This window comes from Nipponia nippon, unplaced genomic scaffold (genome assembly GCF_047370975.1).
Source record: "Nipponia nippon isolate SJK-2023a ecotype South Korea unplaced genomic scaffold, ASM4737097v1 scaffold_3, whole genome shotgun sequence".
Lineage (NCBI taxonomy): Eukaryota > Metazoa > Chordata > Aves > Pelecaniformes > Threskiornithidae > Nipponia > Nipponia nippon.
In genome coordinates, this window is record NW_028262347.1 from 126,678,217 (window position 1) to 126,705,099 (window position 26,883).

At 52.8% G+C, this 26,883-nt stretch overlaps 1 protein-coding gene across 1 annotated transcript in view; it reads left to right on the forward strand.

Moving 5' to 3' along the window:
• The window catches only part of PWWP2B (PWWP domain containing 2B), an 80,886-nt gene extending 72,226 nt beyond the window's left edge, over window positions 1–8,660 (forward strand). The window contains exon 3 of the mRNA XM_087764530.1: window positions 5,694–8,660. The gene's annotated coding sequence lies outside the window, so the exon portion shown is untranslated. The remainder of the gene's footprint in view (window positions 1–5,693) is intronic.
• The last annotated feature ends 18,223 nt before the right edge of the window (window positions 8,661–26,883 follow it).

Sequence of the window (26,883 nt, forward strand, 5' to 3'; positions counted from 1 at the left end):
AAGCCAGAAACAGGCTCCAGCCTATTTGCTCCAGTACTTTATTCCAGAATATGCTGGAATATCCCGTATATCAGAGTACTTTATTCCCACATATTTTTTTACCCTTGAGGACATGAAAATCCACCAATTTGTAAGTAAGTGAAGAGCAGCTGTTTGCAAACACGAGCAGCACAGTTTGTAGTCACTCCAGCTTTAGATGTTCATGATCAATATAAATTAAGTTTGCAACAGCAGTTGATTAAAAAGGACACAGTCAGTGTTTGTGAGCATTCATCATTTGAATTTCAGGTTGGGTTTCTCTGATAGCATCCATCCGTATTTCCCTGGAATTCACTTTTTCTCTGCAGGATTTTATGGAAGAGAGATGAGAAATAGCTGCTCTTCAGATGCAGAACAGCACACTTGTGCATAGGCAAATTGGTTATTACGTATTTAGCTCCTACATATTCAGTATTAAAGTCAGTTGAAACATTTCTCCCTGGAATTGTTTCAGCAGGAGGGTACAGCTTTCCCTGAACTGTGCGTCTAAAATGGTATCTTGAAATGAAAGATTTCAAATTAGAGTTTCACACTGAGATTTCAGAATGCCAGGACAGCTCATTTAGCTGTTGTCTGAGCTGAAATCTTGTGAAACTACTCAGTGTCTCCACTTCTCACCCTAATTTTGGATAAAATCAAATGTCAAAATGACAGCATTTCCCACAGCAAATTCCTTTCTCTGGCTGGCTGAATTCATTCCTTGCCATGTGTTAGCTGGTGCCGAAGGCAGGTCACCACATGCCAGCGGAGAAAATAACAGTAATCCTTCCCAGGCTGATGCAGCCGCAGAGGGGAAACCGAGGCGGGAGCAGCGCAGTGCTGTTAGCGTGCTGTGCTGGCTGCGGCAGCACCCACCCTCGCTCCTCGCCTCCAGCGCCTCCAGTGCCTCCAGCGCCTCCAGCGCCTCCTGCGCAAGGGCTGGCTTGATGACCTGCGGAGCTCTGAAGTTGGATGCGCAGTCACCCTGCTCTCCCTGCACAAGGGTTAGGGGAGGAGAGGCTTTCCCAGGACCAATTTGGGGCTTAGGCACGCTAAGCCTTGTTTTGAAAGCACCTTTCTTTTCAGCAAAGGTGGAGCGAGCGAAGGGACTGGCCTGGGCTCGCATGTGGCTAATCAGTCTGTCACCAGGGTCGTCTAACAGAAGGGGGGACGGGAGAGGCAGAAATACAGCACAGGTTCGTGCCCGTGCCATGGGTCCAAAAGCGTCTCCACGCTCTCAGCAGTGAGCTGACCCCAGGTGCTGCAAGTGACAGCAGCAGCCAGCAAAGGCACGCGGAAGGTGTGAAAGCTTCCCCTCACCCCCCTTTCTTCCTAAATACTGAATACTGTGCACCCATGGGACTGCCCTGCAGAATGGCCCATGGAAAGGAGTTCATTTGTGGCTTGAATGATTTGTGATGCATAACCTGCGTAGCTCTGGTCAAACAGAATCATAGGCTCATAGAATCATTTACGCTGGAAAAGACCTTTAAGATCATCCAGTCCAAGCGTCAACCCAGCGCTGCCAAGTCCGCCGCTAAATACGGAGCTGCTAAACTATCTCTGCAAGAAGGAACTTTTCCCTGGAATATTAGCAAACTTGTTAACATTAGCAATGAAAAGAGACGATAATGATGGGATTTTAAATGGACTCAGCTTCCCCCAGTGCTTTACACAGAGGAGAAGAATGGCACCTGTGGTTGCAGTCGCTGAAGTAATCGTTAGTAACACATAATAACAGCCGTGGATCTCCCTGATTTAGGCTGATAACTGCTCACCAAGTCTGAGACAGGGGATCCCAAAGCTTGACAAAGCACAGGTAAAGGACTTGTACAAAGTATGATGTTGTTACAAAGTGTTATAAAGTTCATGCGTGACCTTTAGCATTTGGATGTTGTTTTGCCAGCCTCTGACTTTGTGCCCGGCGCTGGGCAGGATGCTGGGTGCTGCGGGTGCTCCGCCGCCTTGCTGCGGGCCTGGGCACAGACGAGGTGGGATCAGGGCTTCGGTGAACTCCTCGCCTGCCTTGCTCGCCAGCCCTCAGCTGCTGCAGCGTGCAGGAAGCTCCCTCCCGCCTCCCTCTGCCCCCAGCTGATTTATGTTGCTGTTTACTCCATGGGCGCTAAAGCTGCCGGGAATGGAAAGGTCTCTTCCCTGGAATCAGCTGGGCAGGACGCCGTTTTACAGCCCCGGGAAGGATGGTTTATGGGCACGTGGCTGCGAGGCGTGCACGGGGCGGGGAGCGGGCCGGCCAGCAGCACGGTGACTGCAGGAGGACGGTGCAGAGCTGCGGTGCTGGTAACGTTATTGCTGCGGCGGTTGTTGGCCGCACCTTGCAATTTATGGAGGGCACATGTCTAAGAATAACAGCTGATAATTTCAGTAACAATGTCTGGCACTGTGTCACCGCTGGCAGAAATGCCACACGTTGCCACGATGGCATGCGATAGCAGTTATCCCTGCCCGAGAGGGGACAGGCAGTGCCACTGGGGCACATCGGAGCACCTAGCTGCCCCTCCGAGGGAACGAACTTCTCCTCCAGCCCCAAACGCGCAGAGCAGACAGCGGCATGGTCAGAACAGTGATTAGTCCCCACGTTAACAGTGCCCCAGCCCAGCTTGTCACGCGACAAATGCATTGCATGGCGGCACAGCAGCTCTGGGGAAGCATGGGGGTCCGTGCCAGCAGCACGGTGCTCCCAGCCTCCCCTCCAGCCGCTGCAGCAGGTAGATGAGCGCTCCTGAGAGTGGAAACCCCTGTCCTGTTGTGAAATCGTCTTTGCCTGGGTTTATTGTATTTGCTTGTTCCAGGGAAGGCCTGCTTCCTCTGCTGCCCAGCGGAGGGGATTTCCTTGTTCAAATGTCACCATAATAAACACCTGCATAGTATTTACCATAGCTTTGCTGCGTTTTTAACTCTTGTATGGCTTCTTTCATTTCAAACAGGAACTGACCGCACTTCCCATTCTTGATCCATCCCACAATATTCGAGTCAAAACATGATGTAGAGACCTGACAGGGTGATGGCCATCTGTTATGCTTTTGTTTTCTAGTCCCGGCTAGTGAGGCTCTGTCAGAAATGACAAAGTCTGTTCTCACAAAAAAAGTCTGAAATCCCGTGGCCCTCTGAAGCATTTCCTCACGTGATCCCAGAAAACGCGGGCTGAGATCATGTACATCAAGGAGGCACCCGCCTTAAATGCTTTGAGAGTTTTAGGTCAAACTCCTGACATTCAGAGGCGCGTTTCTGACGGGGAGCTGCATGTGCCTGCCGCCGGTCACCGGCCACCGCTGCCGCGGCGGGACCGTGCTGGGACGCCGGGCTCGTGCCGGGCTCTTCTGCTCCTCCGCCGGGCAGAGGGCACTCAGGCCAGGAGCGCGCGCAGCATCCGCGTGGCTGTTTCTGCCGGTATGGGTGTGCAGCCCACGCTGAAGTTGCTTTCAAAATCCCGGCTGTACGTGCATTCTCGTCACATCGCTTGTCTTTTTGTGTATGCTCAGGACTTGAGAAATAAGCTTTGACATTCAGAAAAAAACAAACCCAAACAGAAATCAAAGAAGAGATTACTGATAAAAAGGAGCGAGCAGAGACAGAGGAGCAGCTGTCAGGCTGGACAATGAACGCTGCACAAAAGAAAGGACAAATCTGCTGAAAATAATGCCCAGGAAGCTAAAGCCGCATTGCTGGTATGTGGGTAGAATTGGGTAGAATTCTATTTTCTGAAGCAAATGTGTAAACTGTTTGGAAATGTCCAATATTTAAAAACAGAAGACATAAATCCTATTTCATCCAGCTCTTTGAACATGCTGCATTTACATTTTAGGCTTTCCACATAAAACGGGGACATCTTCACGTGTTTTGCCAGACTGCGTGTTTATACCATTTATTTTCTCAGAAGAAGGTGCCCCTGTCTGTGAAGGTGCCAAGCTGTGCCATTCCCCTGGCCTTTCTGTTTGGCAGAACGGTGCTTTCACCTTCCAAGCGGAGCAATTCTTTGGAGAAAGCTGTGGAAATGGGGAAGCCCAGCGTGCCCCCCTGATGAGGAGGCAGACCCGGAGCTCCCGGGCTGCAGCACAGAGCAGGGGAGCGCGGGGGCAGCGGGGCTGGGGGAGGCGGCGCAGAGCGCCTGCGCAGGGCACCCACCCAGAGCACCCCTCCTGCCGTGCTCCCCCGCCAGCCCCTCGCTGCTCTGCGACCGGAGCGAGCACGGCCAAGCAGCGAGCACAGCGCTTGGCAGAGCTCCTCTCGCCCCTCGCCGGGGCACAGGGAGGCCGGGGAGACCCAGGCAGCCCCCAGCCTCACCCGCATGATTGCACTGACTTCAGTAGCCCTGAGCCAGCAGCATGCATCAGCTACAATAACTTTTGCTATCATAATATGTAGGACAACCCCATTTCCTTGCCCAGTTAGTCCTAAGGCACAGCTCTCACTGATGCCAACCGATTTTGCAGAAATAAATAGGAAGTGAAACAATCAAAGATGTCTGATTTTGGAAAGGTTAGCTTTGTCAGGGCCTTGAGGGCACTGATCAGCCCTGATGTCCCTGACCAGCCCCACCTGGGTCCCCCTCACCCCACCCATGCCTAGGACCCCATTTCAGCCCAGCCCAGGGCTGCTGAGCCCCCGTCGTGCCTGATGCCTGTGGAAGATGTGGCTGACCCAGCCTGGTAACCTGCCAGTCAGGAGGGGTTCTGCCAGGAGCTGGGTACAGCTAGTTTTCATTCAGGTATGTCAAGCACAGTGCTGTTGAACTGCAGGGTTTGTAGTCTGTGTCCTGCCATTCCCTCCCGGGGATCTAAGCGTTTCCAAGCTGGTTTGTCCTGTGCTATTGCAGTACCTGCTGTTATATGCATAAGGGCAGGCAGACTTTGCTGCTGGGAGAATGGCTACTTGCTCTAAAATGTAGGTCATCTGCGCGTTAGACCTGCGGTACTCGGAGCGCTGTTGAATCCATGTGCTGCAGTTCTATAAACGCGGTCTGAAGTGCTTTCAGAAAACTGAACTGCAGAAGGCAATGCTGCTAGCAGATTCACCTCCTCCTATAACTGAGTTAACTAAATAACAACAATAATAAAAATTAACAAATCCGAAAATACAAGGTGTAGGAGTTGCGTGTTCTGCGAAACCTTACAAGGAAAATCTCCTTTTGCTTTCAGGATGCAATGGAATCAAATACCTTTTGTAAGGGCTTAAGATTATAAGGGAGACCTTGTGCAGCATGTTTCTGCTTCAGAAATCGTGAAGGCTTTCCAGTGATGCATCTCAGGGGAGTCCCAGTAATTGAGGCCACCTCTTAAAACAAGGCTCAGACTTAAATTATAAAGTGTGCATGTGTTCTGTGATTTGGATGAAATGCTTTAACTTGTGAGCTCTACTATAGATGAATTTATGACCTGGAGAAGGCTTGTTACTGGGTTTCCTCTGTCTGGCTTATTTATTAATATACTGAACCTTCATATGAATGGCTGTACTGATTTCTGAAAATTACTTAATAAAATTGAAGCTACTTCCTAAAAATAGGAGAGCAGATAGGCAGGATGCATAGGTGGGCTTTGATATAGGTGCTGGGCAGCTTTTGCAAATGTGTCTGTTACATTTTACTTTGTTTCTATGCTTCCTGGTTTTCCACTGGGAGACTGAATTTACTTAATAAATATTTTTTTTCTTTTCTTAAGTTCCAACAATACAGTCTTAACGGTTCTCAGTATCACTGCTCCGTGTCAGCTCTCCTGAGGACAAGCTGGATCCCCGTTGCACGGTTTGTTGTGTCGTTGGCTCTCCCCGCCTTGCCGAGCTGGCGCCCCGGGAGTCAGAGCAGCCGTGCTGCGCCGGAGGCTGGGCACGGCACAGGACTCCGCAGATGGGAACAAGGCCGGAGAGCTGATCTGCCAAATGCAGCTGCTAAAGAAGAGGTTAGTGATCTGCAAAGCTCGTTCCGGGCATCGTGCCACCCTTGCGTCAGCGGTGACATACGGTCATGACCGTCCCCTAGCACAGATGAGCAGAGCTCCAGGGCGTTTCCCTCGTCCTCATCTCCATCGAGTCAGAGTCCAAACTACAAAGTCTCAGTGGGTGAGATTCACCTCGCGGGGGCTGATCCGGCCAGCTGAGACCGGCACATTTTGCTCTGTTGGACTGGCCCTGTCGCCTGGGGAAAGTAGCTCAGGGCATGGGTTGAAGCAGTATGCAGGCTGGCTTTAAAACTATGTGGTCTAAAGTGATCTGAAGCTGTCTGGTGCAGCGTCCCAAGCAGAGGAAGCCGGCTGCTGTGGCCTGTCCATTAGCGATGCCTGGTTTCTGTCGCTGTGCATCCCCAGCTGCCTGTGCTGCAGCTGCACCGGCCGCAGCAGTCGGGGCGGGCGCTGCTTCCTCTGCCCAACATGCAGCTCGTGCTGCAGCAACGCTTTGGCTGAAGTGCTGCTGTCTGCGCATCCTGCCTATGAGAGAAAAAAACAAAACATGCTGATGAACTGGAAAGTGCTGGATCAGAAGATCTGGCCAGTTTCCCAGCAAGTGGCTCTGTGCCTCTGTCACCCGTGGGACCCAGATGTCCCCTGCCCAGCTCCCAGCTTGGGAACAGCAAACACTGTCTCCCCTAGCACAGGGATGACTCCGCTCTACTGTGAAATATTGACAACGACCACCGATGGATGAAATAGTTCCTGGATTTCAGGGATACCTTTCTGAAGCACAGATTAGTGTTTTAAGCATGTAGTTCCTGTTCTCACCAGTGGCCAACTGCACCTGCCTGTGTCCTGACCGTGGATGGGGTCCTGGCATTGCAGCTCTCATGAGGGTATGGAGACATGTTAGGGGGAGGAAAGCAGAAAAATCAAACCCAAAAAGCCGTAAAATTTACGAGGAGCTGTTAGTAAATTAGTGCCAGTATTTTACCTGCTGGATTCTGTAAAGGGAATAAGGAAATGATACCAGGCCACATTTTTATAGCAGCGTGAGGAACCCTGCCTCTTTACTACATTTTTCTGCTGGCATTCATCTTTTGAAGATGTCTGAAATCATGTAGCTGTGACAAAGGAACGAGGCTAATTGTTACAGGATTTTCATCACTAGCAAAAAGATCTGTAGAGGGAGAACTTGTCTTACTAAATTCACTGCCCTGTTTGTCAGGGGAAGGAAGGGCCAGTCCTCAGGATGAAAGCCTAGATCAAAATGTGCTCCCTCTGCATTTTGGCATAGTAAAATGCTAAATATATAAACAGGCCCTTTATCATGAAGTACATTACAAACTCCTTCAGTCCCCTCAGCCACTCCATCGCTGTCACGATTTCCCAGAGCCGACTCGGGTCAGTAAGAGGTTCCTGGTGCAGGAAAACATCCTGTTTTTCCGTTCAGCCTGGTCATTAGAGGGTGTCAGCTTGCCTGGAGCTGGACCAGGGTGGGAGAAGGGGCATTTGTGCTGCTTTGGCTGTTCCACGGCGCTAGAGCCAGGGCGAGGCTGATCAGCTCCAGTTTTAATTTGGTGTGTACTGAAGGCTTAAATCAAAGCATTTCAGGTGCCTGGCTGCCGAAATGGCCCCATCGGGCTTGCAGATAACCTGCCTGACTCCACTTTTCCCCAGGGCTGAGCGAGAAGGGGTATAAAGCTGCCACAGAAGCATTGCCGTTCCCCACGGGGAGTCTTCAGTGGTCCCTTAAATTTCAGTTTTGATTCCTCTGCCAGTGCTGGGCATGTGTTCCCTGCTGGGCTCGGGCTGCGTTGCAGCCTGTAATGGCTGGTGGAACACGGTTCTGCTATGAGATTGTACTGCTCTGAGAGTCGTGGTTCCTCCCAAGGAGATTATAAACCACCTCAAATCCACACACTGAAGTGCTCACAACAGTTATGTGACTGACAAGTATTTTGGCTTAAGAGCTGTTCCAGTTGCAATGGTTTCAGTGCCAGTGCAGCTGGAAGCGGATGGGGAATAGCACAGACAGGACAAATAATCCTGCACTACAGTGAGCCTGGGTTCCTTAGAACAGATCCTGGGATCTGCTCATGCTGTGAACTCTGGGATAACTGCTTATGCAGAGGATGTGTTTTGGAACAACGTTAGTGTGACCTTGTAGCAAGACAGCAGCAGTCCCAAGCACGAGCTGGCAGATTCAAGGCACGGAGGCAAATCGCAGCACCTACCGTACCCCAAATTTCCCTCCTCAGCCCCAGAAACCCTCCAGCTTTTGCCCAGCGTGAGGAGCCACGCAGCTGGCTGTTGGGCTAGCAAGCTGTAGGACAAATGCTCTGCTTTCACCCCAAACCAGGTTCCCCCCTTCCCAACATGTGCCGGGGCTGTGCGGGCAGAGCAGAGCTGGGGTGCAGCACCGGAGAGGGAGGTGTGCGAGGGGGACCAGCACCTCGGCTGGACGGTGACTCCCCTGGGACGAGTTGGTGCTGCAGCTGCAACCCCAGCTGCTGGGAGGAAACCATTGCATCTGGAAATGTCTGTGTCCCTGGGGGTGCTGGCAGTGCCGTGCAGCATCCTCCGGGGCTGGGGGCTGCGTGGGCCCTGTGGCTCCAGGTCGGGGGCCCACCGGGGCTGGGTGAGCATGGGGTGAGTACTGGGCGGTCAGTGGAGAAACTCCAGGCTTGGAATGAGGTGTCCAAGGCTTTGAGGTTGACTTCAGAGCCCAGGACTGGGTGTGTGAAGGAGATGCGGTGTGTTGGGGAAGACGGCTGGTTTCTGAGAGCATGCAGGAGGGACGGTGATGCCTCTGCAAGGCTCAGCCGGGGCCCAGGGACCAGAGAGCTGTCCTCAGGGGTGTCACTGTAAATAAAAAAAAAAAAAAAAAAAAAAAAAAAAAAGGATAAAGACACCAGAAAGTCTCTGGGGACGACCCAGCCTTTTGGCCTCTTCTCAGAAGCAAGGGGGGAGGCCAAGGAGCGCCTGGGTCAGGGTGATGCCCTGCGGCCAGAGGGCACAGAGGGGGACAGCTGGGACCGTCCTCACCACTGCCCTGAGCACCAAGGACGGCTGCAGAGGGCAATTACTCACTGCAGTTGTTTTTCTAGCTAAACCGGTAATAACTCGTGGCTCAGAGCATCCCCTGGACACACAGGCAGGGGAAGGCTGGGTGTCCCCGTGGGACACCATGCGGAGAGAGACGGGTGCTGGTCATGCTCCAACGGGGCCGCGTCCCCTTCCCCTGGTCCCCGCTGTGCCCCAGGAGCCGGGCCCTCCTGTGCTCCAGCAGAATTAAGTTATCCCAAGAATTCTTGTTTAACCATGTCGTTGTTCAGTATTTTCCTCTCAGTCCCCCCAGCACCGACGTCCTCACCAATCCACGCTGCTGCAGCCCACCACGGCGGTGTGTGGGGCTGGGGCTGTCAGACCACCCCCGGGGCAATCCCCATGGGCTGCCCCCACCCCGGGTGATCCGCAGCCCCCCGGCCGCTCTGGGCTGGGGACGGAGCGGGGGTGGCGAAGGCTTCCTCCGTGTCAGCCCCGGCTTCTCCCTGCACGAGGTCGTTTCCCCCGGATCAGTCACTGCTTTCAGGCCTGGTTTTGTTGCTGCTTCAGTGCGTAGCGATGAATCAAGCCCGGGCGGACAAAGGCTGTATTAATTTTGCTGCAGTCTGGTGCATTAATACACTAATTATTAACTATTATAAATCCTTTTTATGAGATTCTGAGCAATAACATCTCCTGTTCTAAAAATATACCACGAAGGTAAGGAGGCACAAAAACATAAGTGCCAAAGAAGCATTTTAATTTCCTCATATATTTCATGCTATTAATTTACGAGAAAACTGCTTGCTGTGGGTATTAAGCAATTAAATTGCAGCTGCGGGCTGAAAATTTCAAATTAGGTAACATTTTCCCCCAAATGGCCACTCCGTATTTGGAGCGCAACCCGTCCTGGCTATTTTGGGGTTTGTATTTCACTTGTAAAATGTAAACGTATATGCAAAGAGGAGCATTTTCAGTCCTGGCTATGTTGCAGCTGTGTCATTAAAACGCGGACAATCAGATTTGCATCTGCGGCTGCCCTGCGAGCACGGGTCGGGAGCCGGGGTGCGGGGCAGCGGGGGCCCCGGGTGCGGGGCAGCGGTGCTGCGCTCCTCGGAAGCCGCAGGATGCGTGCCTGCAGCCCCGCTGGCGGCAGGAGCAGCTCGGCGGTGGGCGGGAGCTCCCGCTGAGACCCGAAATAACGCCAGCAAGCTGTGGAAGCCAGTGGGAAATCGGGCACTGACGGAAACTTAGAGGAGCTTTTTTAAAAACCCTAAAAAGAAGTGTCTCCGGGGCGCTGGACAGGGCCAGCGGTCGAGCTGTTGCACGCAATCCCTTGTTTTCCCACCGATGACCGAAGCTGACTTCGGGGGAGGGAGCTGCCTGGGACCCCCGGTGCGGCTAACGACGCGGACCCGCTGCCGCCCGAAGGCTCAGCTTCACGCTCGGCGTTTCTGAAACGAGTCGCTGTCCGAGCACGGCAGGGGAAGGCCGCTGCGCGCGGCGCGGCTCCGTCCCGGGGCCGGGGGGGGGGGGGGGGGGGGGGGCGGGCGGGGGCGGGGGGCCCGGGCGGCTCCCCCGGGGGCTCCCCGCGGCCCCGCACCGCGCCGCACCGCCCCATCTCCCGGCAGAACCTCGTAACGGCAGGCGATAACGCCGCCAGAAAGCAGACTCCGGATTTTGGTTTTTTTGTTTGTTGGGTTTTTTTTATTTAATTTTTTTTTTTATTTGCACATAATTTTATTCCTTTGGAAAACGCCAGTTTCTAGAAACTGAAATTTTGCAGAGAGGGAAGGGCAGTTTTGCTTCATCTTCTGGCCCAAAGGTTTTGAGGAAGGACTCGGGAGCTGTAAAACCATTTTGTTCTGGCCTTTTCTAAGTTGAAAAGCTCAGCTGATGTGTTTCACGATGATTTCTGGTTTGGGGAATTACTTACAATGAACCAAACGGCAGCTGAAATCCAAGCGCAGGCCCCATCCCAGCACGGCAGGGCGATGGGGAAACCAGCCCCAGACTGAAACGTCTCCCCCGGAGGGGCTTGGGGGGGCCAGGGCATCTCCACCTCGCCAGCACCGCAGGGACCGGCAGTGGTGCTGCAAAGCCCCGCCGTGCTCTTTTTCCGGCACCGGTCCGAGATGTTGGCTGCAGGCATACGGCAGGCAGCTGTGGCTGGGAGGGGACGCTGGGACGATGGCCATGCAGGTGCCCGCTGCCACGCTGTGCCACCCCAGGGCTGCTCCTGCTGCCGCCCACGCGCCTACAGAAGGTGCCCGGTGGCTGTGGTGCCACCCCACGCTGGCTCTCGCAGAGGAGGGGGAGCAGGACCCAGGGGGGCCAGTCTCAGACGTGGGTGTACTGGTGGGCAGAAACTGGGTCTGCTCGGTTTCTAACGTACCGCCCCACTCCTGCACGCCTGTGTGCAAGACAGTGGCCTTTTCATTCCCCAGAAGCTGTGGCTTGTAGGGAGAAGACATAGATGAGTATTTTTGTTCCCCCGTTCAGCATGAAACAAAAGTAGGTGTTTTAGGGAGCATGCCTGCTCCTGGTGTTTCGAGGCCCCGCCAGCAGAAATGCAGACTGCCTGTCGGCAGCGAAGCACAGGGCACCTTCTTCCTGCCCATCTCACACGGCAACATTTCCAAGGAGACTCCCCCCCAGATTTCCCTGTGTTCCCTCCAGGTATGTCGGGTGAGGACCTTTCAGTGGACGTGTCTGCTTTCATTCTGACGACACGGAGGCAAAGACAGCATCTGAAGGATTTTGTTGTGCCTTGTAGGAGGGACTGGACTCGCCTTGCTTGCCAGCACAGCATGTTTCTGGACGTCTGTCTCCACCTCTGCGGGCAGCTGCCCCCCCGGCACACGGAGGGGGGAGTTGGGGGGCTGCCTCCTGCCCTCCTGCCCCCCGCCCCATCTCCTGGGAGAAGACGCACAAAGCCGGGAAGCTGATGGCAGCAAACCACGGGGTTAGCAAGACCGAGCATCACTAGGTGGTCCTTCCTGCAGGAGAAATGGGGACCAAAGACCCCACAAGCAAGCGGGGTGCAGCACCCCTTATGCAAACAGGGTGGACTGATGGAGCATGCTTCATCCGCCCCGGGCCTCCCGCCTTGCGCTGGGGTGACAGACAGCAAGCGGTGAAGGCACGTCCTGGCTCAAGGGAAATTTTATGTTCAGGCAGAATTTTGGAAAGAAGTTTTAACATTTGGTGAGTTTCCAAGTAGGAAATACAGACTGCATTTCATCTTGTCCTAGGAGGAGAGTCTCACAGGGCTCCTGCCCTCACGGCTGTTAGAATTACTGTACTTGAGTATAACGGGAAATATTGCATGTATCCATAAAGGCAGCAGCCAGCCACCCAGCTGTCAAACAGGGAGTACCGGCAGCCGTCAAACGACGTCTCCTGAGCTGCTCGCGCGGTGCGATTCCCCGCGCTGGGTTTGCACCAACCAGAGGCTGGCAGCGGCAGCGCTGTCTCTTGTTGGCATCCGTTGGCTCTTTTACACCGTATCAAATCTCATATGCAATCTGTTGAATTAAAAATAAAGTCATGGACAAACATCGGAGCCTGCTTGGGACAGGAGTGATTCTGCCGCAGAAGACCTACTCAGACCTACAGAAGCACTAGGTCACCAACGGCTCAGCACCTGCGGCTGGGGTTTGCAGGTCCTTTGGGGACCCGCTGTTCCACAACAAAGCCCTCTGGCTGCCATTCTTTGGCACTTACTAACTGGTGGCTTCTCTGCAGCACATAGGAACTCAAAGCCTTACATGTTTGGTGAGTAACATGCCAGAAAGACTGAACTAAACTGAGACAATACATTTTTTTGGAAAAGTGATCGTCCCTTGCTGTAGCAGTCCTTGGTATGCAATGCCAACAAACTTTTGTATCAGAAGGAAAAAGCTGGGTATAGAGGACATCAGCAAAGAGCCCCTCTGCAATGAGGCACGAAGCGTGCCGCCAGAGCTGCCACCTGAGCTGCCACCCGTGCTGCGTGGATGCAGACACGCAGCGTACACTGCTGCATTTTCATAGTCTAGAATAAATGCTGAAGAGCTTTTAAGAGCACAGAAGAATGTGTACAAAAAGGGAAGTTGTGCTATTTAGATAAGCATACCTTGACCTTTAGAGCTGCTGGCAAAGCAGCCGGTGTTCGTCGGCTCGCCAGCTCTGCAGGCAGCACTGAGCCCTCTGGGCTGGCAGCCCAGAAGCGCCTGCCCTCTGCCGCGGGCACTATGGGGGGCTCGCGCCAGCAGGCTCCTCACCCTCCAAAACACACGTTAAATATTGGGGCAGAGTGTGCTCCCCCCACGTATGCGAAGGCTGGGGCTGCTCCCCACGGCACGTGGCGGTGGGACGGGCCTTCCTGGGGGGCTGGCAGAGGGCTCTGCTGGCTGGGCAGATCCATTGCTTCCAGCAGAGAGACGGAGAAAGAGAAGAGCACAAGGTATTCTGGGCTTTTAATATTTTAAGGCCCATTTTCAAAGTCCTAAAATAGCCTTTTTCCTTCTCATAAAAGAAAACAATTGCTTGACAGTGCCCAAAATAATCCGTTTCCTATTCCACTCCCTAGAACTATGTAAGCAACTAAGTCACGGAGGAATAAAGCCTGCTGTGCACGACATGACGGACGCGGGGTATTGGCGCTCACCTGCACGCTGGGGCGCGTTTGCACACCGCTGATGAGGGAAGCCCCCGTAGCGAACAGAGGTTCACCTGATTCACTGTTAATTGCCTTTCAGGTTCTGCATTCCAGATGGCACCATGAAAACCAGTTTCTGAAAACTTGCCTTGTGGGCAGCACGCCCTGGGTAGCGCCTGCTCTTCCTTGCTGCGTGCGCGGTGTTTCGGGGTGGTCGCTGCGGTGTTTCGGGGTGGTCGCTGTGGTGTTTCAGAGCGGTCGCTGCCCAGGCAGCAGCCCCGGGAGCGGTTTGTTCTGCAGATGCTGTGCCAAGGCAGGGCCTGCCGGCTGGGCAAATGCTTTTCGCTGCTGCTCGGCTTGGTATTTGTTTGCTGATTTGTCATAGAAGAGCCATCAAGACCACCTGTAACCCTCAATAATTATTTATCGTTATTTCTTCTCGAGTGTTAGCACTTTGATACATGCACAGCCATTTTCTTATTATCAAGCATTTGAGAGAAAAAGACTGTTTTGTGGTTGAAATGAATCACTGGTGTTATTCACAGAGTCACTGATGTTAAAAGCAGAATAATTTCATTAACAAGCATGGTTGGTAAAACATGATTGCTGCTTAAATTCTTAATAACTAAGTAAATCAAATATTTACCCCTTAAAAGTGAGTGTTGGTAAGCCCCGCAGTATTGCACTGATTTACAAGGCCAATACAAACATGATTTATTTGTACCAGTCTTTTATGAAGAGTTACAATGGCATTCACTTCAGGCAAATAGCTTTTCAGAAACTGGGACATAGTTATTTGTGACCTTCAAAATACAAGTTCCAGACTGTGGCTCATCCACCGGTCTTAAAAACGTCATATTCCTCTCTGAGAGCACAACCAGAGGGTGGAAGGCAAACAAGGGACTGAAAGATTCCCACTATGTACCCAGCCTGAGCCAAAGGGAATCTCATCAGCAGACTGTGACTTTTGTATCTGGGAACGTTTCAAGCTGTCTGCAAGCCTGCATGACTCCAAACTCCTGCTCTTCTGCAAACCAACTCCTGCAAATTGCAAATCCTTGCCCACTTGTGGCCGAAGCGGGGATGCCGACGGGGAAGATGGCAATGGTGCACCCAGCCCTCGGCAGGTTTCTCCACCCAAGGGAAATATTTCTCATTTTTCCAGCCAAGGGGAAGCCCTGCTGCCCCGAGGCGGCGGCAGGGCTGCAGTCCTGGCAGAGGAGCCGTTCCCGCAGCCCCTGCGCCCAGCCTGGCCTGGCAGCCGCAGCCCCCAGCCCTTCAGCAGCAGGGGCCGGGCAGGGGCTCCGCTGCCGGAGGGGGGCTCGGGCAGAGGTCGGTACCGGCTCTCTGCCTTGGAAAGGGCTAGCAGCGTCCACAGCAAATGTTAGGAGACTCGTGTGATCCGTCCAGGGCTGCTTGCCGGGAGCGGCTGGGCAGAGGTGCCTGGTTCAGCTTCTGACTGCTGTTTTAAAAGGAGAAAAAAGTAATGAAGATGCTCAGGAAAATTTTTAACAAAAGGAAAAGCACCAGTGGATGTGTAACACAGAGGGGTCGGTTTTCTGCAAGACTCACAACTGGAAATTTTAAAACCATGCAGTTACCATGCAGAGATTTTACTAGCAAGGACACAGAAAATGCATGTCAGGGGGTGGCCTCAGGCATCGTCTCAGCCTGTTGCTGAGGCTGACACGCAGTCCTCGTGCAGGCTGGCCCCCATGTCACGAGTGGCAGGGACAGAGTTAAGCCCAGGAAGGAAAAGCTTTCAGGTTTTTTTCTCTCCAGTTGACCTCCTCAGCTTTGGTGTTGGCCAGCTGAAACCTGCTGTTAAGGCTGTGGGCTGGAAGAAGGTGGGGACACCGAGAAAGTTTGTCCTTTTGATTTTGTTGTACACAGATTGTCATTTCTAAGCCACAGGACAGCTGCAAAATTTGGGTAGGAAATTTTGGGGTTTTTTAATGGCTACTCGTGTTGGTTTTTCTAGTGCACATGCTTTTCAGCGTGCTGCGCTAAAGACCGTCAGGTCTCTCTAGAACACTCTTTTATCAGGAGCTAATTCTGGGCAGGCCCTGGCGCCTGTGACTTGCACGGCGGCGCAGCGGGCAGGACCGAGCGTGGTGACCGCTGCCAGGTGAGCGGCCCTGGAGCAGGGCGCTGCCCCGGCCGGGTGCATCTCCTGGCCGATGGTGCGGGGCCGCGCTGGCACCCGCCGGCGCCCGAACCCACGGGGAGCAGCTCCCACCCCCGGGCGGGCTGCAGTGGGGGCAAGTGAGCTCCCTCTCTACTGATGGCTTGAAACTGGTGGATGCGAAGGAGCAGCTCTTCCCTGACGGTGAATTGTTGCCTCCCCGCACGTCCCGGGCTCCCAGTCCCACCCAGCCCCCGGCACAGCAGCACCCAGGGAGCAGAGGGATGAGCCATCACCGCTACGTGGGTGCCACCCTCGGAAGCAGGGACCGGTTGCATGGCCTGCTTTGAAATCGTACGTATCAGCGTAAATGGCAGTCTGGATTCTGCCGCAGGGTCATTTCTGTCTGAGGACTAAATAAAAGCTTCTAAAAATACAAAGGGAATTTGCAAAATGGGAAAATGGTTTATACAATGAAGCACATTGCTCTGAAGCAAGAGAAAACATCAGCTTTGGAGCTGAAAACATTTTGTTTCTGGAGTCTAAACATTGTCAATGTATGGTACTCAGAGGGAGGTGAGATCAAGCTGCTGGGATGCAAGGAAAATGGAAAAAAAATCACTTTCTTTTGCTTTGGGTGCTTGCAGAGCTGCTGTGCTCCAGGCTCATGAAAGCTGTACTGTCCTTTTGGTACGTCTCCCCCAGCATTCACCCAGGCTCTTGCTGCATCTTCCAGAGGAAGAATGAATACAGTTCTGACATACATCTTCTCTACCCCTTCTGTTGAAATTTTGGCCTGTGCTTTGGCCACCTCTGCTCTGAGCACTTGCAGGCTCCTGCCTGCTGGATGTCTGTGCCCGGATCCCGATCGTTGGCTGTCCGCGTGCCTCTGCCCCGCACTGGGCTCCCCGTCTCTGCCGCGTTCAGGGGGTCCCGCGGGCCAGCGGTGGCCTCGCGGCACGCAGGCACCTCCCGGCGAGGAGCAGCTATGGGCAAGAGAGAGCCGAGAGCATCCTGGAGGCAGCGCAGCGGGAGGTGAGGGGGTGAAGCAAGGAGGGTGACTTCGTCCCTCGCTGTTCGCAGAAGGAGCAGCGCCTCCATGCCACCCGTCCTACAGCGGGTCCCAAGGAGTCAGGGTCCCCATAAGCCGCACACCCAAGAACTTGTAGCGGCAGGAGTAAAATCCCTTCCCAGCTGGAGAGCGGGCTGCGGTGGGGACGAGCCAAGCTCCTGCTCTCAGCGGGTCCTCCTGCCCCGCCGGCCCCTGCCTTCCTTCCCCCTGCCCTCTTCCCGCTGTCTTTCTGCACCTCTCTGCTGGCCCTGGTGTGTTCTGCCAGCACAGCCCGCAGCTCCAGCCCCATCTGCCACAAGAAAACCTGTGCTGCTGGCTGGTAACCTCAGCTCTCCCCAAAGGCTGGCCAGGACTGGATGCTTATGGAAGGGCTGGTTTGTGAACTATAGATCAGTTCATTCTCTTTGGCAGAGCGATGCCTAAAACCCTTAGAAAAGCAAAGCTCCCAACATCTTTTTCCTGTCTATTTGTATTTTTTCATTTCTAAATTGCTGGTAACACATTTCACAGCAGCTGAGGGCAACTGGTCAGGCAAAAGATGGTTCATTGCATCAGAATATAGTTCCCCGCAGTCTGTTTCTACTGGCCTCCTGAGAGCATGTGATGAAGCAAGATGCTTCTGAAGTCAGAGCAGCAAAATGCTGCTTCTGTCTCCCAGCAGACTAAATTTAGTGATGCCGCAGGCAGCAAACATCCTCCTGCTTAAATAACGAATAGCTATTAGCACTGGGCAGAAGGGAAGAGGAGCACTTGGATCTGAGAGGGGACGGAGGCAGCGCCAGCGGCACCGTGCTGTCGCATCCGCAGACCCCCCCAGTGCGGGAAGGCTCTGCTCAAGGCATGGAGATGCTCCACCCGCTCGGAGCAAGGGTCAGCAGGGGCTCGGGCAGCAATGAGCTGTTAATCATTCAGCAGGTTAATACCTGTAATTACCCTTGGCACACTTTGCTGAAGACTGGAGTTAATGAAGCTTCCAGAGAAAGAGAGGATAAACTTTTCAATAAACAAACGGCTGCCCGTGGCTGTGATGCAGGGCTCCATCTAGGAAGGCGAGGGGTCTGGTTCACCTTCTGCTGGGATCAGGGGCGGGATGAGCTCATGGCACACGGGGAGAGAGCTGCTGGAGGGACCAGCACAGGGAGCGGGGGGAGGCTGGTGGCCATGGCTCCGGTGCTCGCTCCGCTCGCTGCCCCACGGGAAGGCAGAGAGCGAGCCGCGGATGAGCTCAAGGCTGGGAGTCGCCTCGGCTCTGCCTGAAGCTGTTTTACTCAGCACTGGAAGATGGTTACCAGCATTTGAAAAATGTTGAGACTGAAAGTGGTGCATATAGCTGCGTTTACCAAGTCAACACTTTCTCCATGCAAAAATTCAGCAACGCTTCTTGAGGCTGCAGCTAGTCCAGAGCATCTAGTCTGGGCCTAGAGGTAAAACTGGATTTTACGCAAGCGTCTTCATCACCGTTATTTTGTTTGCTCTGATCAATGAAGTAGGAACAGGAATAAGTCCCTTGGGAGGGCCCCCTTTTCTCTTCTTCGGGCAGGAGTCTAGCAGCCACAGGGTAGAGCAGATAATTAAAAATGAGCTTCTGCAGGAGAAAGAGACTGAAAACCTGCTAATTATGTATCTCCATCCCAACCTCACCCCCAGCTCTGAAGCCAAATTATGCTGTGCAGCTCAGGACAGCGGCTCTGTGCTGTACGGACCCTTCCCTGCCCACATACTCACAGCTATGGTTATAATAGGTGTGTCCTATTTTGGGAAACCCAGAGAAACAAAAATAAACTTCAAAGCATTTGAGAGCAGGAATGGTGGGATGTAAATCCGTAGCGGTTTCTGCTGCAAGGATACTTCTGGGAAGGCGGCTTGCCTAGTGCATGGCTGCATTTGTCCATGAGTGGCACGGCATGGGATCCCTCGCTTTCTGATCACTGTGCCTTTGATTTTAAAAGCACATGTGTTATTTCACGTTCCTCTGTCATGCAGGACTACAGAGCTTTAGCGAAATTCCATGTAGTATTTCAAATGAAAACTAGAAATGCAGCTGCATGCTTGCATACAGAGTTAGCGAAGGACTTTTTTAGCTTTGATAACAGGCTTTAGTTTTGACAGTTAGACTCACGCTGGTTTCGGCGAAGCTCGCTGACCACGCCAGCAGCACAGACGCTGGCACCAGCAGCTCCCAGCTGGTCGGAGAGACCCCCAGGTGCAGCCAGCCGGGGGTCACCGAGCCTCCCGGTGCCCGGCTGGCCAGGGCACGGCGTTTGGCAGCGCAAGCCCCCCCAGCCCCTGCCTTCGCCTGCCCTCCCCTCCTGCAGGCACCTGCTTTCTACTGCCAACAGCGGCCACTGGCCCACCGGGACGACGCGGGGCCGTCGCTGCTGGAGGCAGCCGGAGGGAGCACGCCTGCCGCCTGCGTGGGAGAGCTCGGTGTCTGCTGGGGCTGTGGGTGCTGCCTCATCCTTCAGACTGCTGAGTCCTGAGACCAGCTCCTGCCTCCGACCTTCATTCTAGCTTGATGAGGAATTTTTTTTTTCAGATAAAACTCTTGTTTATCGTGTGCAAATTAAAATACCATTTCCACCCAGTGGTCCCACAACACCCAGCTTTATCTCAAATGTCTCCAAAATGCCTTCTTTGCAAGCTGCTGTTATGTGATGTTGGAAAGACAGCCTTGTGCAAGGTGTGGAGCTAATTTTAACAACTCAAACCACGGGAACGACCTCGTGCCCAGAGAGGGTGAGCGGGTTTGCAAGTTGCAGTGTCTGAATCGGGGCAGCTTTTTCTTCCTTAGCTGTGGTAGCACATCACAGGCTCTTCGCTCCGCAAGCACGCCCCAACTCGTGTAAGGGGGGTTCCTGTAACACCATTAATGATGCAAAAGATGTAAATGGTCAATAATGTGAGCAGGCTGCGCTGTGCTGATCAGGGAACAGCCTTCCAGGAAGGTCTACTTGCATGAAAATGTAATTTATTAAAATAACACTGCCAATTAGAGACCAATATAGCAAGGAAGAATTCAGATGCTGGCTGGCAAGGGCGCATACGCTGCCTGCCCACAGGTAGAAACAGCCAACATGTTACTCAGTGCTTCTGGCACACAACCGAGCAGCGGGGGTGAGGAACATGAGTGCCCGGGGAAGGATGCGGGGCGGCTTGTTCCAGTGGCTCAGCAGATTTGAAAGAGAACCAGCAGAAATCAGGGCTTGCTCGCCCGCCAGTTCGTACACTGCTGTTTGTCCACATTTCAGGCAGCTGGAGCGTTTCTGACGATGGAAGACCCCTCCCTGTAAAGCAGTGCAGAGCGCCTTTCTCCAGTTGGTGCTCGCTTCTTCAGAATAATCCCTCGTGGTGCTTCCTGCCAGCCCCCAGCGACGTGCTACGGGGGCAGGAGCTGCTACCCGAAGCCAGCATCTGTTCGCCAAGTAAACTGAGGAATAATCACTGCTTGTGTTAATTGTGAATACTAAAAAGGGCTCTACACGCGGTGAAAACCTTCCTCGCAGAAATAGTTCCATCTCGCATGAGACAAAATTATCTAGTATTAAAATATTAGGCTTGGGACTCAAAGCACCTGGACTAAATTGTTTTGCCAAAATCCTCCCCTGTAATTTTCGATTACTCACTTATTTTATTACCTTTGTTTCTCGCATATAAAATGGGAAGAAGACAATCTCCGCAGCTGCCGTGCAGTCCTGGCTCCAGCAGCCCCAACGGTGTGGGGGAGTTTCGGCTGTGAGCTTGGTGGGGCCAGAGCATCTGCTGTGCGCTTCTGTAACACGGTGCCAAACCTCAGCTTTTGCTTTCCACTAATACAGCTCATACTCAGAAAAAAAAATAGGTGCAACTTGACCCTTGAAAGCCCCCCCAGTTTCTTCTCTCTACCGCAGTATTCAGCTCTGAGTCACCCAGCTCCCAGCCAGGCGCTGGCTCTTGGCTCCCTCCCGTTCATCACAATGTGACTTTTTGTGGCTAACATGGCAATTGCTGGCAGGTTAGAAAACAATTTTGGGCTGGAGCTATGTGCTTTTAAGCCATGTTTTATATCATCATTGTTGACTCCCTCATTTTAGAAAATAATTCATTGTGCTGTTGCATTGACTTTTCCTTTAATCTCCTTTCACAACCAGTCAATTTGGAAACATCTGTCTAAGAAATACCACCTCCAGTCTGGTAGATGTGATCTCTTCCATTCGTTATCATGTTATTTCTCACTTACGTGATTACAAAATGCAGATGTTTGTCAGTAGCACATGGTAAAGAAGATGTGAATCTAAATTTCTCAGATTCTTTCTATGAAATGTGATCCTGATGATGGCAGAGGTGCAGATTTCTCACAAAGGTACAGAGCGTGCACATTTCAGGGCTGCCGCACCATGCTGCAAGTTTCATACACCATGTACCGAAATGGCTGCAAATACTGCTGGAAAAAATGGGCTTGCCAGAGCCTGTGAATAACCTACTGAATCAGGAGTAAAGTAGCTACTTCCCCAAATGCGATGTGATATATATATGTGTATATGTATAGTTTTGTATACATAGCACTGTAAGAGCCCATTGTGATTTATCGACATGGTCTAATAAAACCAGTTTCTTTGGCCACCAGAGCATGCAGGGGGGTTAGGGAAGCTGTAAAAGTAACTTCCATGAAATGAGACCCCATAAACTCCGTTCTTGAGCAAGCACGGAGCCGTTTCCTGGCGAAGCGTGCGTGAGGGTTCTGGCGAGCCCGCGCGGGGTCAGCCAGGCTGCCGGCTGCCGGCTGCCGGGGCGGCGCGGGCGACAGCCCCCGTCGCTGGCCTCGGGGGGAGAGAGCTCTGCCGGGGGACGAGGGGTGAAGCCGGGCAGGGGCAGGTGGAAAGCTGGACATGGGGAGGGGAGACGTGTGGCAGGAGGGGGCGATGGGAGAAGGGCAGCCCTCTTCTTCAGGGATCAGCCACCCCTTAAAATCCAGCTTTTACCTCCTTACCAAGGACACAGGGCTCGCGCAGCAGAAGGGGAAAGGAGCAGCCAAGCGCCGGCTGGGTCAGCGATGGTGCCCTGAGCTCGGGGCTCGCGGTGGCGTGGACAGGAACCGAGCTCGGGGTCAGCGCCCCGCCGTGACCATATTTCATTGACTCACAATGCTGTCATTTTTTTCTTTAAAATTTCCAGTAACATTGCAACACATTCCACGGCGTGCTATTTGAGGTCATATCCTCTGCTGTTTGGTACTAAAACCTCTCGATTGTAATTTTCCACTGCTAAAAGCAAAGCTGTTTAGGAAAGGCTTTGATGCAGACAGGGAAAAGATTAGGAGCATGAAGACGTTATGTTTCAACATAGAAAGGATTGTTTAAAACACACACGGGTATGATTTCGTGATGGTGCATACTAAGCAACATTCACAGGTACGCTGGTATCGGAGCAGGACATTTTCGGTACGTAAATAAAACTTTGGAAAAGGCCTCTGCCTTGAGATGCAACTCCAAATAGTGAAAATTCAAATTTGTTTTCTTCTTAATAATGTTTTTTTGAAATATATATGAAAGTGGGACTGATACTCAGATTTCAGCAGAAAAAAGATCAAATGAATAAGCAGTTACTGCATTCTGCACAAACCAGCCCAAAATAACCCAGAGACTGGTAATAGGATCCTTTCCTACAGACACTTGTTTCTGTCATTCTTGAGAGCAGGCATTTGCCCCCAGTTACACACCCTCCTTTTCTTTTATGGCTGTAATATTTGGTTTTCCCCAAAACTGAAATCCGCAGTGAAAAGCAAAATCACCCTTTCGGTTCAACCTCGCTGCAGACGTGCTGCTGGACACGCTCCCGCCCCGGCGAAGGAGCGGAGCAGCTCCCCGCCACCCTCAGCATCGGCTCAGGCGTGCTGCTTGCTTTCAGCTGCTGCTGCCATCATCCTAACACCCCATTGAAACTGCGGCAGGGGGAGAGAGTTTATTCTTATTAGCAAAGGTGTCTTTAGTTTTGTTTCATTTTCTTTTGGGGCTAGAAAGGAGACTAGAATGTACTAAAAGTATTTTAAAAGGCAGTGAGTGAGAAAGTGAACCTCTTGGGTAGTTTTGGACTTTAAAGTTGGGAAAAAAAGGAAACGAATGCCATCTGAAGGATGTTCATGAACTCATGACGTGAAAAAGGCTCTTTCCACATGTGTGGACGTTAAGGATGTGGCAGTCATCAGACTAGAAAGTGGTGGTTCAGCTCATCAGTCTTCTCTGCAGCCCCAAAGGGTCCCCAAAGGCAGCGTTAGAGCTCCCCTCATCGCAAACAGCGGCATCTGACAGGCCTGACTTATGAAAGGCGGGAAAAAGTAAAAGAGGAGATTCCTGTCATTTTTTTCTGCCGCTTTATCCCGTAGGACAGGGCAGGGACTGTGGTGCCCATCCCCTCGCCCCCTAGCCCCAGGGACGGGTGTCAGCCGCTCCTCGGAAACCTGCTCACCTCTGTGCGTAAAGTACCCGCAGGCTCCTTCCCCACCTGTGAACAACCGCCGCGTTGCCAGCAGCGCAAGCGTCCCCTCTCTCAAAAACAAGCAAGAGGGAAGCAAGTCCTCCTCGGCGTGCCGGCGGTGCCGGTGGTGGTGCAGCCCGGGGCTGTGCGTGCCGGTGCTCCCGGGGGCAGTGCACGGGGGCTGCCTGGTGCTCGGCGGCAGTCCCCGGCACGGTAAGCGTTGTACTTGCCTCCAAACCGCCGACAAACACTCATCGTTATTTTTCAGGGTCTCTTGCTGCTTCAGGTTTCTTTTTGCTTTTTAACTTTACCTTATGACAAGCCAAAGGAAGTCTTTCAGAAGCTGAATCCAGACCCCAATCCTGCTTTAAACGTTGTAAAATAATCTCATGACAGTTTCCTGGGAAAACGATGAGTTACTAGATACCAGTCACCACACACTTTCAGCTTAACGGTTTAGACCGTTCATCATTCAGGCAGGAGCATCGATCTCTGCAGAGCGGCCTGGCCCTGGGAGCTGGGCAGGTGGCACCTGCGGTGCTCGGTCGCTGCGTGCGATGTCCCCTCCTGGGGCCCTGCGGGACTCGCCCACTCCAGCGCCTCTCGCGTTGGCATCGCCTCCGACAAGAGCGGCTGGTCTCCAGGCAGGCGTTTTGCACCAGCCGCCACAAGTTTTAGGGGGGTTGGCCAAGGCGTCACCGGGACTGAGGACACCTCTGCACATTTCTGGCGCTCGAGTCGTTACGGCAGTGACGCCGCATGCCACCCGTCTGTAGGTGTCCATGGACTGGTTGGAAAGGGGTGACTTGGACGGGTTTGGCGTGGTTTGTTTCAGCTTGTTTCTGAGCCCATTTGTCCCATAAACTTTGTCTGCCTTTAACTCTACCGAAGATATCGCAACTTACATTTTACATAAAATTTCTAATATCATATAAAGCTGATTTTCTGATATTAGGAAAATGAGATATATGGTATTTTTTACTCCAGTTTGCTAAAGCTAAAGCAGTAATAGCATGTGTGACATGACAAAAACTCAATGTTCAATCTAACCTTGTAGTTGGGCGTTATTATGAGTAAATGCATACCAGGTAGTCTCATGATGACTTTGAAAATGAGTAAGAAATCTTGTCCGCCAGGTCACAGTTCCCCAGGCATTTTTGAAAAGGAAATCCGTATTTTTACTAATTTTTTTAAAAATACTTTTCACTCTACCGCACACACAGAATTTTATCCAGTGTCATAAAAAGGCTTATGCAAAAAACCCCACTGATCTTCATGTTTTATGTGTAAGTCCTGTATTTACTATGGACAACTGAAGAAGAAATAAAATTTAACTTCAACCTCATTTCAATTTGCAAGTTATGGAAAATGTTTCTAGAAGGTGGCTAATAAATGTGATGGATGTGCCCAGCGGTAATTGATCATTTATTTTAAAAAAATCCTGGCAAACATTTAATTCTACTATTCATTAAAATGTTGCCCTTGCGAGGCATAATCCATAAAAATGATCTATCTAATAACTATGATGTCAGTGAACTAAGAGGGTGAAGGTAAACTGGGATTCCTAAGAGGCAAATTACAAATGCTAATTCTCTTGCAGGTTAATGCAAGTGCTCCCTGCGTCCGTTCAGCCCCTGCGTAATATATGACGACCAGCCTTTCTCCCCCTTGTTTGGAGTACATTATTTTTAAATACTTCTATACAATTTAAGGTTTCCAGTGTTGGGAAGAGCAAAAGCAAGTGCTGGACACATATTTTTCCTGCTCAGCTGCTCGGCTCCATCGCGAGGAGTGGCAGCTCCTGCCACAGCTCTCGGCTTGGCCCCGAGCCCCCACTTCAGCCCTGTGTGACCTGAGCCCCCAAATTGCGTGGGTCTCTGTCTCACCACGTCTCCCCCTTCCTCCAGGGAAGGTGCCTTTGGCTTCATGAAGGTCCTTCTCGGCTGGTGCTCGAGGGACCCTGCCCAAGCTGCAGCGGGGAGATCCACCATAGAACCGCTCTGTAGGGCTTCGAGGTAGCCACGGGGGGTATTAATCTGCCAGATCGAGGTGCCCTGCACACAGGGAAGGAGGGGCTGTATGGGCAGGGTGGGCAGTATGGACAGTATGGGCGGTATGGATGGTGTGGGTGGTATGGGCGGCATGGGTGTTACAGACGGTATGGGCGGCATGGATGGTATGGGCGGTACGGACGGTATGGGCATTGCTTGGGACAAGGCTACGGTCAGTGCACAGTGTTGGGGTTGCACGGGCTGACACTGGGGCAGAGCCTCTCGGCTTGGGCTGTTCACATCACCTGCAGGAAGGAGCCGGCGTGGGATTTCTTCACCCCAAACCAGGGGAGAGTGGAGCACTGGGGAACAGCTTTGTGTATGGGACATTTGCACAGTGAGGGAGAAAGGCCAGGCTGCGCTGGGCCTCTCCGTAAGTGCTGAGCACGGTCCCGATCACCACTGCCGCTCGCTTTTGAGCACTTTGAGTGAAGCACATTTTTTGCCACATTTTTTCTTTTGTTTGGATTTGGGGCTGCTGGAGGCATCTGGCAGGTTCAGGGTGCGATACTGGGAACCCGAGCACAAGGCAGAGCAGAGCCCAGCTCTGAGCCGCGGCCAGAGGAGACAGTTCAGAGCAGCGGGGCAGGAAGGATTGTTGCTCTCTTAGGAAACAGAGGGATGTTCACTGATTTCCGATTTTGGATGAAGAACAAACGCAATCACCAGAACTGCCCTGTCTGTGAATAATCCATTTTTTTCCCCCATGGGACAAACCAGTGAAATGTAGACAAACAGCTCAATTGATGAAATGAAAGTGCTGGTGAGAGTCAGTAGCAAGGCTCGCTGGGTCTTTGGCCTGGAAGGGGGATGAGGAATAGGTGGGTGCCGGCAGCCTGGAGAAGGCAGCTGCTCTCCTGTCACTCGTGCCCCCAGCAGCCGGCCAGACGCTGTGCTGGGGGCTGGTAACCAAACCAGCCAGGCTGCCTGGGACCACGCACCGCCTTGCCGTATCTACAGGATGAAGATGACATCACGTCAGAGCGCAACTTTCCTGTTGCACCTCCTTTTGTGTTTCATCCCGAGTGACCCCTCCTCCGGACCAGCTGCCTCCCTGGCCACCACCGGAGAGACAGCCAGGAAAGGGAGATGGCTGCTCCCACCACTGGCATCCTGGTCGTGAATTTTGCAGATGGCCGAATGGCAGGTCCCTGTGTCCCTGACCACGATCACGAGTGAGCCGCCACGGCTGTCACACCCAGAGGCGAGGCTGCAGGCAGAGACGGCGGCAGAGCGAGCAGCCCCCTCCTGCCCGGCCTGGCCACCGGCTGCCATCGTGTTTGAGGCTGCCCCAACGTGACCCGGGTGGAGGTGGAGGAAGAAGCGATGCGGGGCTGGAGCCATGCGGGTTCGGTGTTGGGGAGTGCAGGGCATGCAAGGCCATGCTGCTGCAGGGCAGCGTGGCCAGGGGCTTCGGATCTGCCCCACGCCCTCAGACCCGGGCTGTGTCAGAAGGGCACGCAGACAGGCTCCTAACGCCTGCTGCCAGTTACCTAAAGCGAAATCCTCATTAAAACAAGCAAGCAAGACACAGCCACGTAACTCTAATTAGTTTGAATGGCAGGAAAAAAATAAAA